General features: G+C 49.1%; 1 long non-coding RNA gene across 2 annotated transcripts in view; it reads right to left on the bottom strand.

Moving 5' to 3' along the window:
- LOC145540838 (uncharacterized) overlaps positions 1–11669 on the bottom strand; it is a 70393-nt gene extending 58724 nt beyond the window's left edge. For both annotated transcript variants that reach the window (XR_014078577.1, XR_014078578.1), the window contains exons 1-3: positions 11608–11669; positions 9424–9573; positions 1143–1283 (exon numbers count right to left, since the gene is read on the bottom strand). This is a non-coding gene — a long non-coding RNA (uncharacterized LOC145540838). The remainder of the gene's footprint in view (positions 1–1142; positions 1284–9423; positions 9574–11607) is intronic.
- Positions 11670–13589: the final 1920 nt, after the last annotated feature.

Genomic DNA, 13589 nt, shown 5'->3' with positions numbered 1-13589 from the left:
CCCCATCCCCTCTAGGTTGTTACAGAGCCCTGGTTTGTGTTCCCTGAGTCACACAGCAAATTCCCATTGGCTATCTATTTTACATATGGCAGTGTATGTTTTCATGTTACTCTCTCTGTACATTTCAACCTCTCCTTCCTCCCCCAACCCCCACCTCCATGTCCACAAGTCTGTTCTCTATGTCTGTGTCTCCACTGCTGCTCTGCAAATGGTCCCTCAGTACCATCTTTCTAGATTCCATATATATGTGTCAGTATATGATATTTGTTTTTCTCTTTCTGACTTACGTCACTCTGTATAATAGGCTCTAGGTTCATCCACCTCGTTAGGATTGACTCAAATGTGTTCCTTTTTATCAACCTTGTGATTTTAATACACAGACATGGCCCAGCTACCTTTCTTGAGCACCTATTATGTGCTGCTTATTCCATGCATCTGCACTGCACACCAAGTCTTCATGACCTGGCACTGGGTCACTGGCCAGTCACATGTCTCTCCGGCCAATTCCTCACTGTCCTTCATGCCTAGCTGTCTTTACACAAGCTCCTTCCTCTATGGACAGGCCCCTTTCCACTTAACAGCCTTCCTGCTGGAGACTTTGCTTGAAGAACATTCCTCTGGGAGGCCTCTCCCCTGTGGGCAGTTCCCAGACCTCCCCTGTGCCCTCCACATGGCACATCCCCTACTGTCCTTGCACCAACTGGCTTTTCCTTATTTATCTGTGAGTGAAACAGCAATGACTTGCATCTTCTTGGTAGTTGTCTTCCCTGAGGCTAACCAAGGACCGAGAACAGGGCAGGCTGTTGAAAAATGTTGTGATTGGGAAAATAGAATTTGCAGCTATCTGGGCCAGGCCCTTGACATAGAAGATCTTATTTTTTAAATTCACTGATTTTTTAAAATTACTTATTAGTACTTATTTGGCTTTGTTGGGTCTTAGTTGCAGCACGGGAGATCTTTAATCTTCATTGAGGCACGCAAACTCTTAGCTGTGGCATGTGGGATCAAATTCCCTGATCAGGGATCAAACCCGTGCCCCTGTAATTGGGAGCACAGAGTGTTAGCCCCTGGACCACCAGGGAAGCCCCAGCAGATCTTATTTAATGCTCCCCTCACACCCGTGAGACTTGGGTTACTCTTACCATTTTGCATGAGAGATGTGACTAAGGTGAGTTTATGCATCCGCTGATTTGCAGATGTGGGATTTAAACCCAGGTGTGTCTCCTCTGTGCTGCTGCAGAGCTCTTCTGCTCAGCCATGTTCCTGGGACAGTGACTCCATTGCTGGATGGAAAGACATGAGGTCAGAGGAGGCACATACAAGCCACTTCCTCTCATTCAATTTTCTCTGCATCCTACTCAGCTGGGACAGCTACTCGGCCTCTCAAGATCCTTATCTGCACCTGTGCTTGGGGAACTTTTCCTACACCTCTCACCTCCCAGGAGAGTTGGAGAAAGGCGTTTTCCACGTGGTCACTGGACATGAGTAACTGTGGCTTCCCCACCTCTGCACTGGGGCTTGGAAAACCCCACCCAGGTATTCTGATAAAAGCCCTGGGCCCTGCAGGATAGACCAGAGGAGATCTCTTCACTTCACCAGACTCACTGAGACCCTTGCAGGGAGATCTGAGCCGGACAACCCGAGATGAAGCTCATCATCGCTGCACTGGTGTGCCTGCTGCTGGCCGGGATGTGGTTACAGGATGTGGACGCCAAGAGCAGTGAGTTTGGCTGGAGTCACTTTGCTTCTCTTTGGGGAGGGCGGAGACTCAGGCGGGCACTCTGGGGTTGTGGGGTGGGGAAACAGGCTCACCTTGAGCTCCCTGCCTCCATCTCCACTCCTTCGGGAAGAATTTTCCCCGAAGAGGAGGAAGGGAGATCTTGGATGGGGGCAGGGGGTCAGCAAGAGAAAAGTGAATCTGAGGTCCACACAGACCACTGAGCCGCTCACTTCAATCAAAGGAGGTCTGCTTCGTCTAGACCCTGCACACTGATAGATGGAAGTGATGAGGTCATTTAGGCCAAGGTGGAGGCCTGAGGTTCAGAGGAGGGACTGACAGGGGTCTTGCCTCCACCAGGCAGAATCTGAGGTCAGGACAGATTGGCTAACCTTGGGCAAGTCTCTTGACCTCCCAAACTCTGGTTTTGCCATCAATAAATTGGGATTTGATTATGCCTACCCTCTAAAGCTGGTGAGAGAATACTGACCTAACGACAGACATATGAAACAGGCTTTGCAAGCAGTCAAACTAGGAGGTCTGAAATGCAAGTCTTTTGAGGGTGGGCTGTGGGGTGGGGTTGCAAACCCGCAGAGTGGAAGTTGGGGGTCAGAGCTGTGAACAGGGCAGAGGCCCTTCTGGAGTTGTTGGGAGTGGGGGAAAGCTTGGCGGTTCCTGGAAGCTGTTTCCTGATCACTTCGAGTTTAAGCTCCTAGCACAGTCTCTAATCCCGCCCCAAATAGCTGACTGCAGTTGAATCAGACTCACCAGGGCCCCAGGGCCCTTGAACCCCAAAGTGGGGGCAGACCCATGCACTAGCGGTGGGATGTCACAGCTAGAAGGGCCTTTAGAAATCAGTCTAAAAAGTCTCGTTTTACAGCTGGGAGGTCTGGAGTTAGAGGAAAGGCTCATCTTGACCAAAGCCATACAGCTATTTTGTCGGGGCCGGGGATCTGAACCCCAGTGTCCTGACTCTGCCTGAATACTGAACGAGGTGGCTGCTGAGCCAGTAGCGTCCTTTGGACGTGGCCCCAAAGCCTGAGCCTGTCCTGGAAGCGTTTCCCGCCCCCTCCATCCTGGATGAGAGGAGCTCGGTGCGGGTCGCGAAACGAATGCAGCCCATTCTTGTACTTCTGTCCTAGTGCACGTCTCATCCTCCAATTGCTGTTTCCTAACGGTGAAGAAGAAGATTTCTCTGAAGAAAATCCAGTGTTACAAGAACACCAGCTCCACCTGCTCCTACAAAAACCGTCTCATGTAAGCAATGGATCCTCTTCCGTCCCTAACTCGCTTCTCCAGAGCACAGAAGCTGGCCCACCTGGGATTAGAGTAGCAGACGCTAGATGGCGATGCTCCACTAGATTCAGGGTTTTTTCTGTTTTTTTTTGTTTTTTTTTTAACCAAGCCATCGAGCCTGCCAAAATCTTGGGTGCAGAGCCAAGAGTGGACGCTAGGGGGAGCATCTGTGCTCCCGCGGTGACAGGTTTTTTAAAGCTGGAAGGCGCCAAGTACATCTTCACATTTTATGCCCAGAGCGTAAAAGCTCCAGGCACTACTGTGTGATGGTACGAGTGAGGGGGTCTCAATTAGTTCCTGTCTCTGGATTTGCCAACCTATACTTGGGTGACTCTGGGCAGGTAACTTTTCTGAACCTGATTATCTGAGTAGCTCTCGGCACTCCTGAGCTGTGAAGTGGCATAACCACAATAGCTGCATCACAGGGTCCTTACAAAGCTCCAAGGAGGTATCTTACACTTGACACGCAGTGTCTGTGAGACATGAGACACTTTCATGTGTATTATCTCAGTCATCTAACTCTACTGGGGCACACATTTTCATCATCATGAAAACAGAGGTTCAGGGAATTAGAGAAATTTGTCTAGGTCGTCCAGATAATTAAAGGCAGAACTGATCCATGGTTTTTGGACAACAGCCAAGTTTGGGAGGTGGACAGATCAGAAAAGAAACACGCACACACACACACCCCCAAAGCAATGATTCAGTTCAGTTCAGTTCAGCCGCTTAATCGTGTCCGACTCTTTGCGGCCCTGTGAATCACAGCACGCCAGGCCTCCCTGTCCATCACCAACTCCTGGAGTTTACCCAAAGATTAGGGGGTCGCAAATGGATAGAGACATATGAAAAGATGGAGCAGGTGAACTCTCAGAGGTATTCTAGGAGAGGATTTGTTTCTATGCTAGCAGGTTGTCTACAGCCTTTGATCTACCCTGATACACTGAATCCACCAAAGGGTCCAGGAAATGCAATTTAAAGAACTACCACACCCCCCAACCCCTGCTGAAGCTTGGGTGTTCCTCCCAGTGTACACATCATAGATCTTATGTAACACTTCATTTTACAGGACAGCTCAGGGGCACTCAGGAGCAATGAGGGGGTCATGGGGCTTGTGTGTGGCACCCAGGGGTGACTCAGGTGACTCAGTCCCTCTTCTATTCTCTGCCCACAGATTGAAGCTGACTGGAGGCCTAGAGGCTTGTGTCTTGCAAAAAGAATCATGGGTTCAGGCTTATTTAAAAAGGATAAACCTCTGCCAGTGAAAGGAAACTGAGCTGATCCCTTCTCATCCTGGACTCAGGACAACGCGTGCTTCACTTTTCCTCCCAATGTCTAACTTCACACCAGTCCTTCTGCCCCATCTTCACCCGGTCACGCCAAAGGGTCTGCCGGGTTCTAATAAGCTATGTTGTCGCACTTTATATATTTAAATTCTAGAATCTTTAACTTCTTTCCGCCCCCCGCCCCCCGCCCTGTGCCTCTTGGACCCCACGGGAATTTCAAGGTGCAAAGTGGATTGACATTGAGGGGTTGGGGCCAGGGGGTGAAAAGGAGGGAAATAGGTTGGAATTGGTGCCAGGGGAACTGACTTCTTTTATTATTATTTAAATTTGTTGGAGTATAGATGCTTTACAATGTTGTGGTAGTTTCTACTGCACAGCAAGGTGAATTCTTAATACTGTGGAACTGACTTCTTGTTAATAGGAGCCAATAAATGACTCAACACACCTCAGCTGACTGCCTTTGTCCTGGGGGAATAAACGGTGATTTGGGTTGTGATGTAGATTCTCTGCAGGGCTGGGTCCCCATCTGCATGCTCTCCGCCCCTGCCCTGCCCTGCCCTGCCCGGATCGTGGGGGGCGGGGCGGGGGTGGGGGGATTGCCATCTGCCTGTAAGACAGTGCTAGCCCTGCTGTAGAGAGGAGGGGGCTAAGGGCTGGAGAGATCAACACCTACAAGCCTGAGGACACAGAGCAAGTCAGGATCGGATCTGGCCTTAGAGCTCAGGGTTCCTGCTGCGGTCAAATCCTCGCCCACAAAACCAAACTCTCAAGTGTTGACAGAAAGGAAAATTGCCTTTAATCAGAATGCCAGCAATCTGGGGAGATGGTGGACTCAGTGTCCCCCCAAAAACAATCTCCGAAGATTCTGCTCAGCCATGAAAGCTTCTAAAGGGAAACAAGGAAGTCATCTCAGTTACTCATTAAGGATGGGGTGGCAGTCAGAGCCCTCACCGTCCTCGACTGTGTGCAGTGCTTGGTGACTGCTCATGATATTTTTTTAGATGCTATCTTTTGACATAGTGTGTTCTCGAGATTCCTGAAGGAACGAGAAGAACTAGGGAAGAGATCTGGTTATCTGTTACTTATTCTTTATTTCTACTTCTCTGATCTATGGAAAAACCAACAAGTTAGGTAACCTATTGTATGATCAAAAGATTTGAAAGGTGTGCTAAGGCTGGAGATGATAGAGCATGGGACGCCTGGTTTAAGGATAGTGACAAGATGAAAGTGGCCTCCTGAAGAGAGCTCTTTTCTGCCAAAAGTTGCTTACACTACCTTCCAGGGTAGAAATTTTTCCAAGTCCCCATGTGCCAAGTGACTGCCTGGCACAGCGTGGCAGAGGGACCCTGTGTCCACTGGACAGGGCCTGGAGAGTTAATTAGCAGGATCTTTTCCTGGGGAGGGTCCAGGCAGGTGGGTCCATGTCTGATGGAGATGCTAACAGAGGTCATCCAGAGGAGGGAGGCAGTCTCAACAAGAAACAGGAGAACCCCCAGGGGACAGAGAGGAAGAGGAGGCCTTGTCCTTTTAAAAGGGGCAATCACATGCTCCAACTTGTGTAACCTGCGACTCTAGCGAGACTAGTGTCAACTACAAATTGGCGCTTACCAAGAGCACTGCCAAGGACGGAACAACAAAGGCATGTGCCATCTGCCTCTATGGAGATGGAACCCCATGCTGCTATAGCTGTTGACCTTCGACAGCCCCTGAGGGAGTTCAGGGTGGAGTGAGGCACTCTGTGCTCCGGGGAATCTGATGGGACAGGTCAGATGATTTTAGGAACAGATTTTATGATCTCAATTCTTGCATCTCCTCATATCTAGAGAAGCACTAAATTCCTTCATGGTGACATCAGATCCTCATGACTAACAAAAACCTTTTGTAAAATGAGTGCTTCATGGCAATGAACTCCCCCTTAACCTTATGTATTGACTTTCCCCCACTGCCATTTTGGAGCAGTCTCTCTTGGCTATTTGAGATGCTGTCCCACAGGCTGCAGTCCTCATTGTGGCCCAAATAAAACTTAACTCACAACCCTCAAGTTATACATCTTTTTTTAGCCAACATTAGCAAAGGAAGGAGTGAACTCTGGGTCTCGGATATGGTGGTTTTAGGAGAGAAAGTCTTGTGTCCTGAGTCTCAGGGCTTATCCCACTTTCTCCAGCATTCAACACGCAGTGCTTCAGGTTCATCTTAAGCACCTCCTCCCTCTGCCCCCAAGACTGCCCTGCTTCCCGGGCTCCCCCCCAGCCAGACCATTGCAGTAGGTGGCTCTCAACAAGTCACCCTGTTGCAGGAATGGGGACCTGTTCCAGGGCACGAAAGTGGGCTCTTGTCTAATATTCAGAAATGAGTTGTCAGAGGAGACACATGTGCTGACGAAGCAAGAGACTTTATTGGGAAGGGGAGCCTGGGTGGAGAGAAGGAGGGGATAGGAACCCAAGAGAACTGCTCTGCCACGTGGCTCACAGTCTCCGGTTTTATGGTGATGGGATTAGTTTCCGGGTTGTCCTTAACCAATCATTCTGACTCAGAGTCCTTCTTGGTTCAGCCAAGATGGATGCCAGCGAGAAGGATTCTGGAAGGTGGTCGGACGCGTGGTGTCACTTTTTGACCTTTCCTGAACTCTCCCAGTTGGTGGTGGCTTATTAGTTCCGTGTTCCTTACTGCAAATGGTTACTGTGGTGCCTGGCCAGGGTGGGCGGTTTCAGTCAGTGTGCTTTCCCTAACACCCTCTTGACAACCCTGTCCTGCCCTTGGGCCCTGCCCCAGACTACTCTTCCTAGCATCTCCCACCCTCCGCCCTCCCCATTGCTCCAAGGCCTTCAGAGCTGAGTCCAAACTCCCATCTTGACATTCCAATTCCTCTGTAAGCACGTCTCAACCTTCCTTTCCAAAGGTCTGTGGTTTTTCATTTCTGAATCCCACACGCCGACTATCGGGATGTTCGCTGCAAGCCCTGTCCCCTCTTTTCCATCCTGCATCTCTTCCACAAGAGTCTTAGCCCTGGTGGTGCTACACCATCCTCCAAGGCCCATTCTCTCCAAGTCCCACGTTAGATATCAAATCCAATGCTAACCAGGACTGTGTCACCTATTTCCCCCTGGGGCTCAAGTATAGTTAATGGCTGCATTACTCCGGGGTAGAGGATTGCTCAGAACTGGGAGGCATGGGTGCAAGGAGACCCGTTGGAAGCTGATGCTGGAGACTGGTGCTATTGTTCTAGAATATTCTGGGCTGGTGAGCCAGACCCTCCCTGACATACAGATGAGCCCAGTTAAGCCACACAGTCAGGGCCTGGCTACATCTGTAGGTAGGGCGCCTCAAAGCGCCCCCAACAGGTTGGGAGTTAACCCTGAAGAAAACACTACTGCTATATTGGCGATTTTATTTATTTATCTGGCTGCACTGGGTCTTAGGTGCAGCATGCAGGATCTTTGGTTGCAGCATGTGAAATGGTTAGCTGTGGAATCTGGGATCTGGTTCCCTGAGCAGTGATCGAAACCAGGTCCACTGTGTTGGGAGTGTGGAGTCTTAGCCACTGGACCACCAGGAAAATCCCTGCATTTGAGATTTTAAACAAAATGTATTTTCTGCAAAAAGTCAGCAGCCCTAAAACTGTATACATCTTTCCATAATAACTTCCCCTGTTGGTTCAGGCAGTAAAGAATCTGCCTGCTAATGCAGGAGACCTTGATTTGATTCCTGAATCAGGAAGATCTCCTGGAGAAGGGACTGGCTACCTACTCCAGTATTCTTGCCTGGAGGATTTCATGGGCAGAGGAGCCTACAGTCCATGGGGAGGCAAAGAGTTGGACACGACTGAGTGACTGACACTTCCACGCCTTTCCATAATAATATATTTAGCAATACCTTACACTCACCAGGCACTGTCCTCCTTAGGTTGCAATGGCCCTTCAAACCCATGGCTCTCTAGGCATGTTCATTACCCCCTGGGAAGGTAGGCAGGAGGGAGACCCACTGCTCATAGCTTACAGGAGAAGGAGTTGGGGCTCCTGACAGAAATCAAATGGCTCAAGACCTTACTTTAAAAAAAGAGATCACCAATATTCAAAATAAATCCCCAACCAGACACAATCCAAATAATACTAAATATTATTTAAGACATGGTACCATTTGCATCAGGAAACTGAAAGCACTCCATTTGAAAATTAAGGTCAAATTAGTCCAGGGTAGGGACAGGAGGCCCTGGGGAAGAACATTCTCGTCCTCTGATTTGGTCTTAGTGTGACTGGAATAGTTTAAGTCTTCAGGGTATGATTCATTTTTTAAATATTTAATATATGAGTATTTCAATATTTAAAATATTTATTTGTTTGGCTGTATCGGATCTTTGTTTCCCCATTAGGAATATTTCATCGTGGTGCACCAACTCTCTAATTGTATTGCACAGGCTCAGTAGTTGCGGCCTGTGGGGTTAGTTGCTCTGTGGCATGTGGGTGTGGGATCTTAGTTCCCAGACCAGGGACAGAACCCATGTCCCCTGCATCGCAAAGCAGATTCTTAACCACTGGACCACAAGGGAAGTCCCGGGTGTGAGTTTTTGATCCAGGCTTTTCACATAATTCTCCTTTGGGTTGGCACCCATATCCTTGGCTGGTTGGTTCTGAAGCTGTGGATGAGGGTGGGCTGGCAGGGTCAGGTAACATGCTGGAGGGTTTTATTTCAGGTATGACTCCTTAGAGGCTAAAACCTGTCAGGCCCACCTGCTACAGGGGAGGGGTCTTCTCTGGGACAGGAAGTCAGAGGGGAGTGGTAGGGAGAGACCCTCTGGAGGTGGTCACTGTACTTGCCAACTGCCCTCCCCCCCAGGAGAGGCTGGCCAGGCATCCACCAAAGTAACCACAGAAGTGTGAGCTGACACCCATTCAGGGAGCGGGATGTGGGACGTTACCAGCCCTCTCTGGGCCTGTCCCTGGTGTAATAATAGGAAGCTTTGGATTACATAGTCGGGTTGAATCTTATCCCCTGAATATAATGCCTCAGATTTGTCTGATGTCTGTCTGGTGAGGCAGAACTTAGACTGAGGGGATGGAGAAGCGGATGTGGTGTGGGGGAGGGGTAAGATAAGGTGGGCGTGGAGGGGAGCAGAAGTTTTCTACTTACGTGACAGCTTCCCGGGGACCCTGGCTGCTGGTGGTGCGATTGCTCTTCAGCCTCTGCAAGGGAACCTTCTTAGGTTTCTTTAACCACGAGTAACCTGCTGTTTCTTATGGTTAAATGGGAAACAGCAGGTGACCAGGACGTGGAGTGTGTCTAGAAATAAAGTCACAGAGAAAAAGCATTGGAGGTGATGCCAGGTTTTTCTCAGCTTGAATGCAACAGGGGAAGGAGAGGGCAGAGGTAGAAATGGGTCTTCTCCACCCCAGGTCCAGTGCTCTTGCCCACTGCCCTGAAGGGGGCGGGGAGTAAGGCCAGGAACGTGTGCCTCAAGATTTTTGAGGTTGATTCTGCTTGGACGGGACACATCACTGCTGATTGAGGAAGGTTGGTGTGACGGGACTCAGATATGGACCGCAACCTACAGGGTTTGGAAAGGTTCATTGTGATTTAGATGGCAAGTCGTGTCTGACTCTTTTGCTACCCCCTGGGCTAGAGCCCACCCAGCTTCTCTGTCCATGGGATTTCCCAGGCAAGAATACTTGAGTGGGTTGCCATTTCCTTCTCCAGGGGTTCTTCCCCACCCATGGATCCTACCCACATTCCTACATTCACAGGTGGATTCTTTACCATCTGAGCCACCAGGGAAGCCCTTGGGAAGATTAGCTGGCATCAAAGAACAGGCCTTGGATTTGGAGTGGGCAGTGTAGGCTTTACTCTGGCTCTGCTGTGGCCTGGAGGTGGGAGGGGGCAGGAAGGATGCCTGCTGTCCCCAACATAAGCTCTTGCTTCTGTCTCCAGAATTAGAAGTTAAAACCTTGAGGGTCCCTGATGCTCTGATAGGGTCGGAAGTGAAGGGCTTTGTCTTAGGCTTTCCTAGAAGATGAGAAACTGAGAGAGAAGTGAGAGAGGAAGGGAAGGGGGAAGAGAGCTTGAGCTTACCTGGCTGAGTCAGCACCTGGGTGCTGAAGGCATCTGCTGTGAGCCGCAGACACAGAGATGCTGCAGAAACCATCCTATGGGAAGGAGTGGATGCCACCTTCACCCTGAAAGCTATTGGTTTCTGATTTTGTCTCAGCCCCTCCGTAGCTCTGGCTGCCCTGCCTGCCTGTGTAGGTAGCAGAGAGAATGGGGTAGCAGGGATCCCAGAGGGATGTTTGCCTGCCCGGGGTCATGGTCCAGTCAAGATGGAAAGGGGGAGTGGGCCTTGAGTCTGCTAAGCTGGAGACTGAGCTGCCAAATTGTTTTCCAGGAAATGCAAGATGGAAGTTGTGAAAGATGTAGCAGGGTAGGCACTGTTTCCCCCTTAGCTGCTCAGACCTCAGAAAGGAAGATGGAACGCATATGTGCTGGCAGTCGCCCTAAGAAGTGACCCAAAGAGCTGCTGTCTCCAAAATGAAAAGGGAAACCATAGAAAATACCTCTGGTGCTAGGGACTGTCCCCTATTACGTATTTAGTCCTGGCAAGGTAAGCACCATTTACAGATGGGGACACTGAGGAGAAGAGAGCTTAAATAACTTGCCCAAATTGTCATGGGGTGTAAGGGTGAGGCTGGGAGAAACAGCTATAAGCTTACATATAATCACCAAGAGTTTCATGTTGCTGATGTCGTTTTCCAAGGTAAATGCTAAGTAGAAGTCTCATGTGTGTGCTCAGTTGCTCAGTCGTGTCCAACTCTTTGCGACCCCACGAACTATAGCCCGCCTCCTCTGTGTGTGGGACTTTCCAAGCAAGAGAACTAGAGTGGGTTGCCAGCAGGAGATGGGGACTCGATCCCTGGGTTGGGAAGATCCCCTGGAGGAGGAAGTCTCGTACTGGAGAAAAATTAAAGCTGGCTCCTGGTGATTGGGCTCCTCCCATCACACATAGGTGCTCCCTTCTGCTGCTCAGACCTAGAGGGATATGGTTCGAAAACCATTGATTTGTCTAGGTCCCTTGTTTTCAGGAAGGTTTGTTGATGGGAGAGGATGGGGAACAGAGCAAAGATGTGGGCTCCTTGCTCCTGAACCTAGCTGCCTCCTGCAAGGAGTCTGAGCTAAGAATTTGGGAGGTGGGTGAGTGGGTGGGGAGTACCAAAAGGCACGGTGGCAAGGAGGGAAGAGCTTGGACTCTGATGGAGAACCTAGCAGGTCTCTTGGCCTGAATATTTCTATGCCCATGCTCACTCCCGGCTCCCAGATTTTGCTTACCTTTTGTACTTGCTTGGAATAGTCTCTCGTCCAACCTCCGTTCTTGCGAGTCTTTCTACTCTAGCAAAACAAGCCCAGTGAGGGTAAAGGAAGTGAAACAAAGAGCTAAGATTAGTGAAAGGAAGTGAAACAAAGAGCTAAGATTAGCAGACAAAGGTGGTTCTTTGACAAGCCTATCATGAAGCTGAAATTCTCCTGAGGCTGATCGAGAGAAAAGGAAAAAACAAAGGCCCCAGTAGAGGTGGTCCTGACCGAGTCCACAGATCCCAGGAAGAAAATAAGAACCTTCTGCCAATAACTTTCATTTAGATGAAGTGGATGGATTTCTTAAAATCTGACTTACCAGATTGCAAGAAACGAAATTTTAATTCTCAAACTATTTTAAAAATTGGGCAATGGAAAAATTTCCACAAAACATCCTCCAGTCTCCAAAAGCGTTAACAACTCTTCCTCCAAGCATTCCAAGAGCTACTAATTCCAATCTTACCCAATTGCTTCCAGAGAATATCAAATGCTTTTCAACTCATTTTATGAGTCTCTGACATAAAAACTTGTCAGGAATTACATGAGAAAAGATTGCAAGCTTGTCCCGGCAAACACACATTCCATTCTATTATTCCGTCCTCTTCTCTGGCCCAGAAAGCCAACCTGTGTGGATCACATCAATGAAATTACAGGTCTCCTGGCTTCGGATTGGGTTTGGACATGGAGGAGCCCTTCAGGGTGTTGGCAAGAGGGAGTCATTAGGGTGAAGAACTGATTTCTCTGCCGCCTTGCTGTACCTCTCCCTGGATGAAGCCCTCCATCAATGGTTTTCACTTTCTCTCCAGGTGACCCTCTCCATGACTCCACCCATGTTCGGGGGAACCACACTGTCCCTGCTCCTTTGGGTCCAGTGGTGGTCACGGTGCTGTTACTAGACTCCAAGAACCAAGCAGCCTTATAGTTTCGCCACACCCAGCCAAACACTCAGTTGCATTTTTATTATTAAACTCTCCTCAAATCATTCCAACGTCAGTGCATTCATTTCTTCCTGACTGACATAGCTTTGGGTACCAGAAGTGGCTTCTGGCAACAGACCTTCCAAATAGGATTCTGGAATTGGGTTGCTCATATATTTTAGGAGTATAATAATGGCATCTGCTGGCATCATGATTACTTAAATTATCACCAATAGTAGAATGGCAGATTGTGTTGTATCAAGCCCTCCAGGTGATTCTTAATGGGCACTAAAATTCGAGAACTGTGCAATTACAACATATCCCATGGCCATCCCTGATCTACTGTGAGTAGACTATAGAGGGCTCTTAAGGGCTGCCCTCCTCTCATGGCCCCATCAAGGCATCTCTTAATCTGTGTAGTCAAAGCTATGGTTTTTCCAGTAGTCGTGCAGGGATGCGATAGCTGGACCATAAAGAAGACTGAGTGCCAAAGGATTGAATCTTTCAAATTGTGGTGTTGGAGAAGACTCTTGAGAGTCCTGTGGACTGCAACAAGAACAAATCAGTCAATTCTAAAGGAAATCAACCCTGAATATTGATGGAAAGGACTGATGCTGAAGCTGAAGCTCCAATACTTTGGCCACTTGATGGGAAGAGCTGACTCATTGGAAAAGACCCTGATGCTGGGGAAGAGTGAAGGCAAAAGGAGAAGGGAGCGACAGAGGATGAGATGGTTGGATAGCATCACTGACTCAATGGAAATGAGATTGAGCAAACTCTGGGAGGAAGTGAAGGACAGGGAAGCCTGGTGTGCTGCAGTCCATGGGGTTGCAAAGAGTCAGACGCACCTGAGTGACTGAACGACAACAGAGAAAGTGTCCTCTGGCCTTCCCATGGAGTGCAGTTAGGGATGGCTGGGTAGCTTGCACATAATAGGTACTTTTCAATAGCTCTATTTCCCTGAGCCTTTGGACACCTTCCTAATGTCCCAGGGAGTTCTGGCATTTCAACTTCATCAACTGCAGGCTTCTTTTGAAGTCT

This window comes from Giraffa tippelskirchi, chromosome 3, assembly GCF_054371585.1.
Source record: "Giraffa tippelskirchi isolate mGirTip1 chromosome 3, T2T-mGirTip1v1.2.pri, whole genome shotgun sequence".
NCBI classification, from domain to species: Eukaryota; Metazoa; Chordata; class Mammalia; order Artiodactyla; family Giraffidae; genus Giraffa; species Giraffa tippelskirchi.
This window is presented reverse-complemented; position numbering and strand designations above follow the sequence as displayed.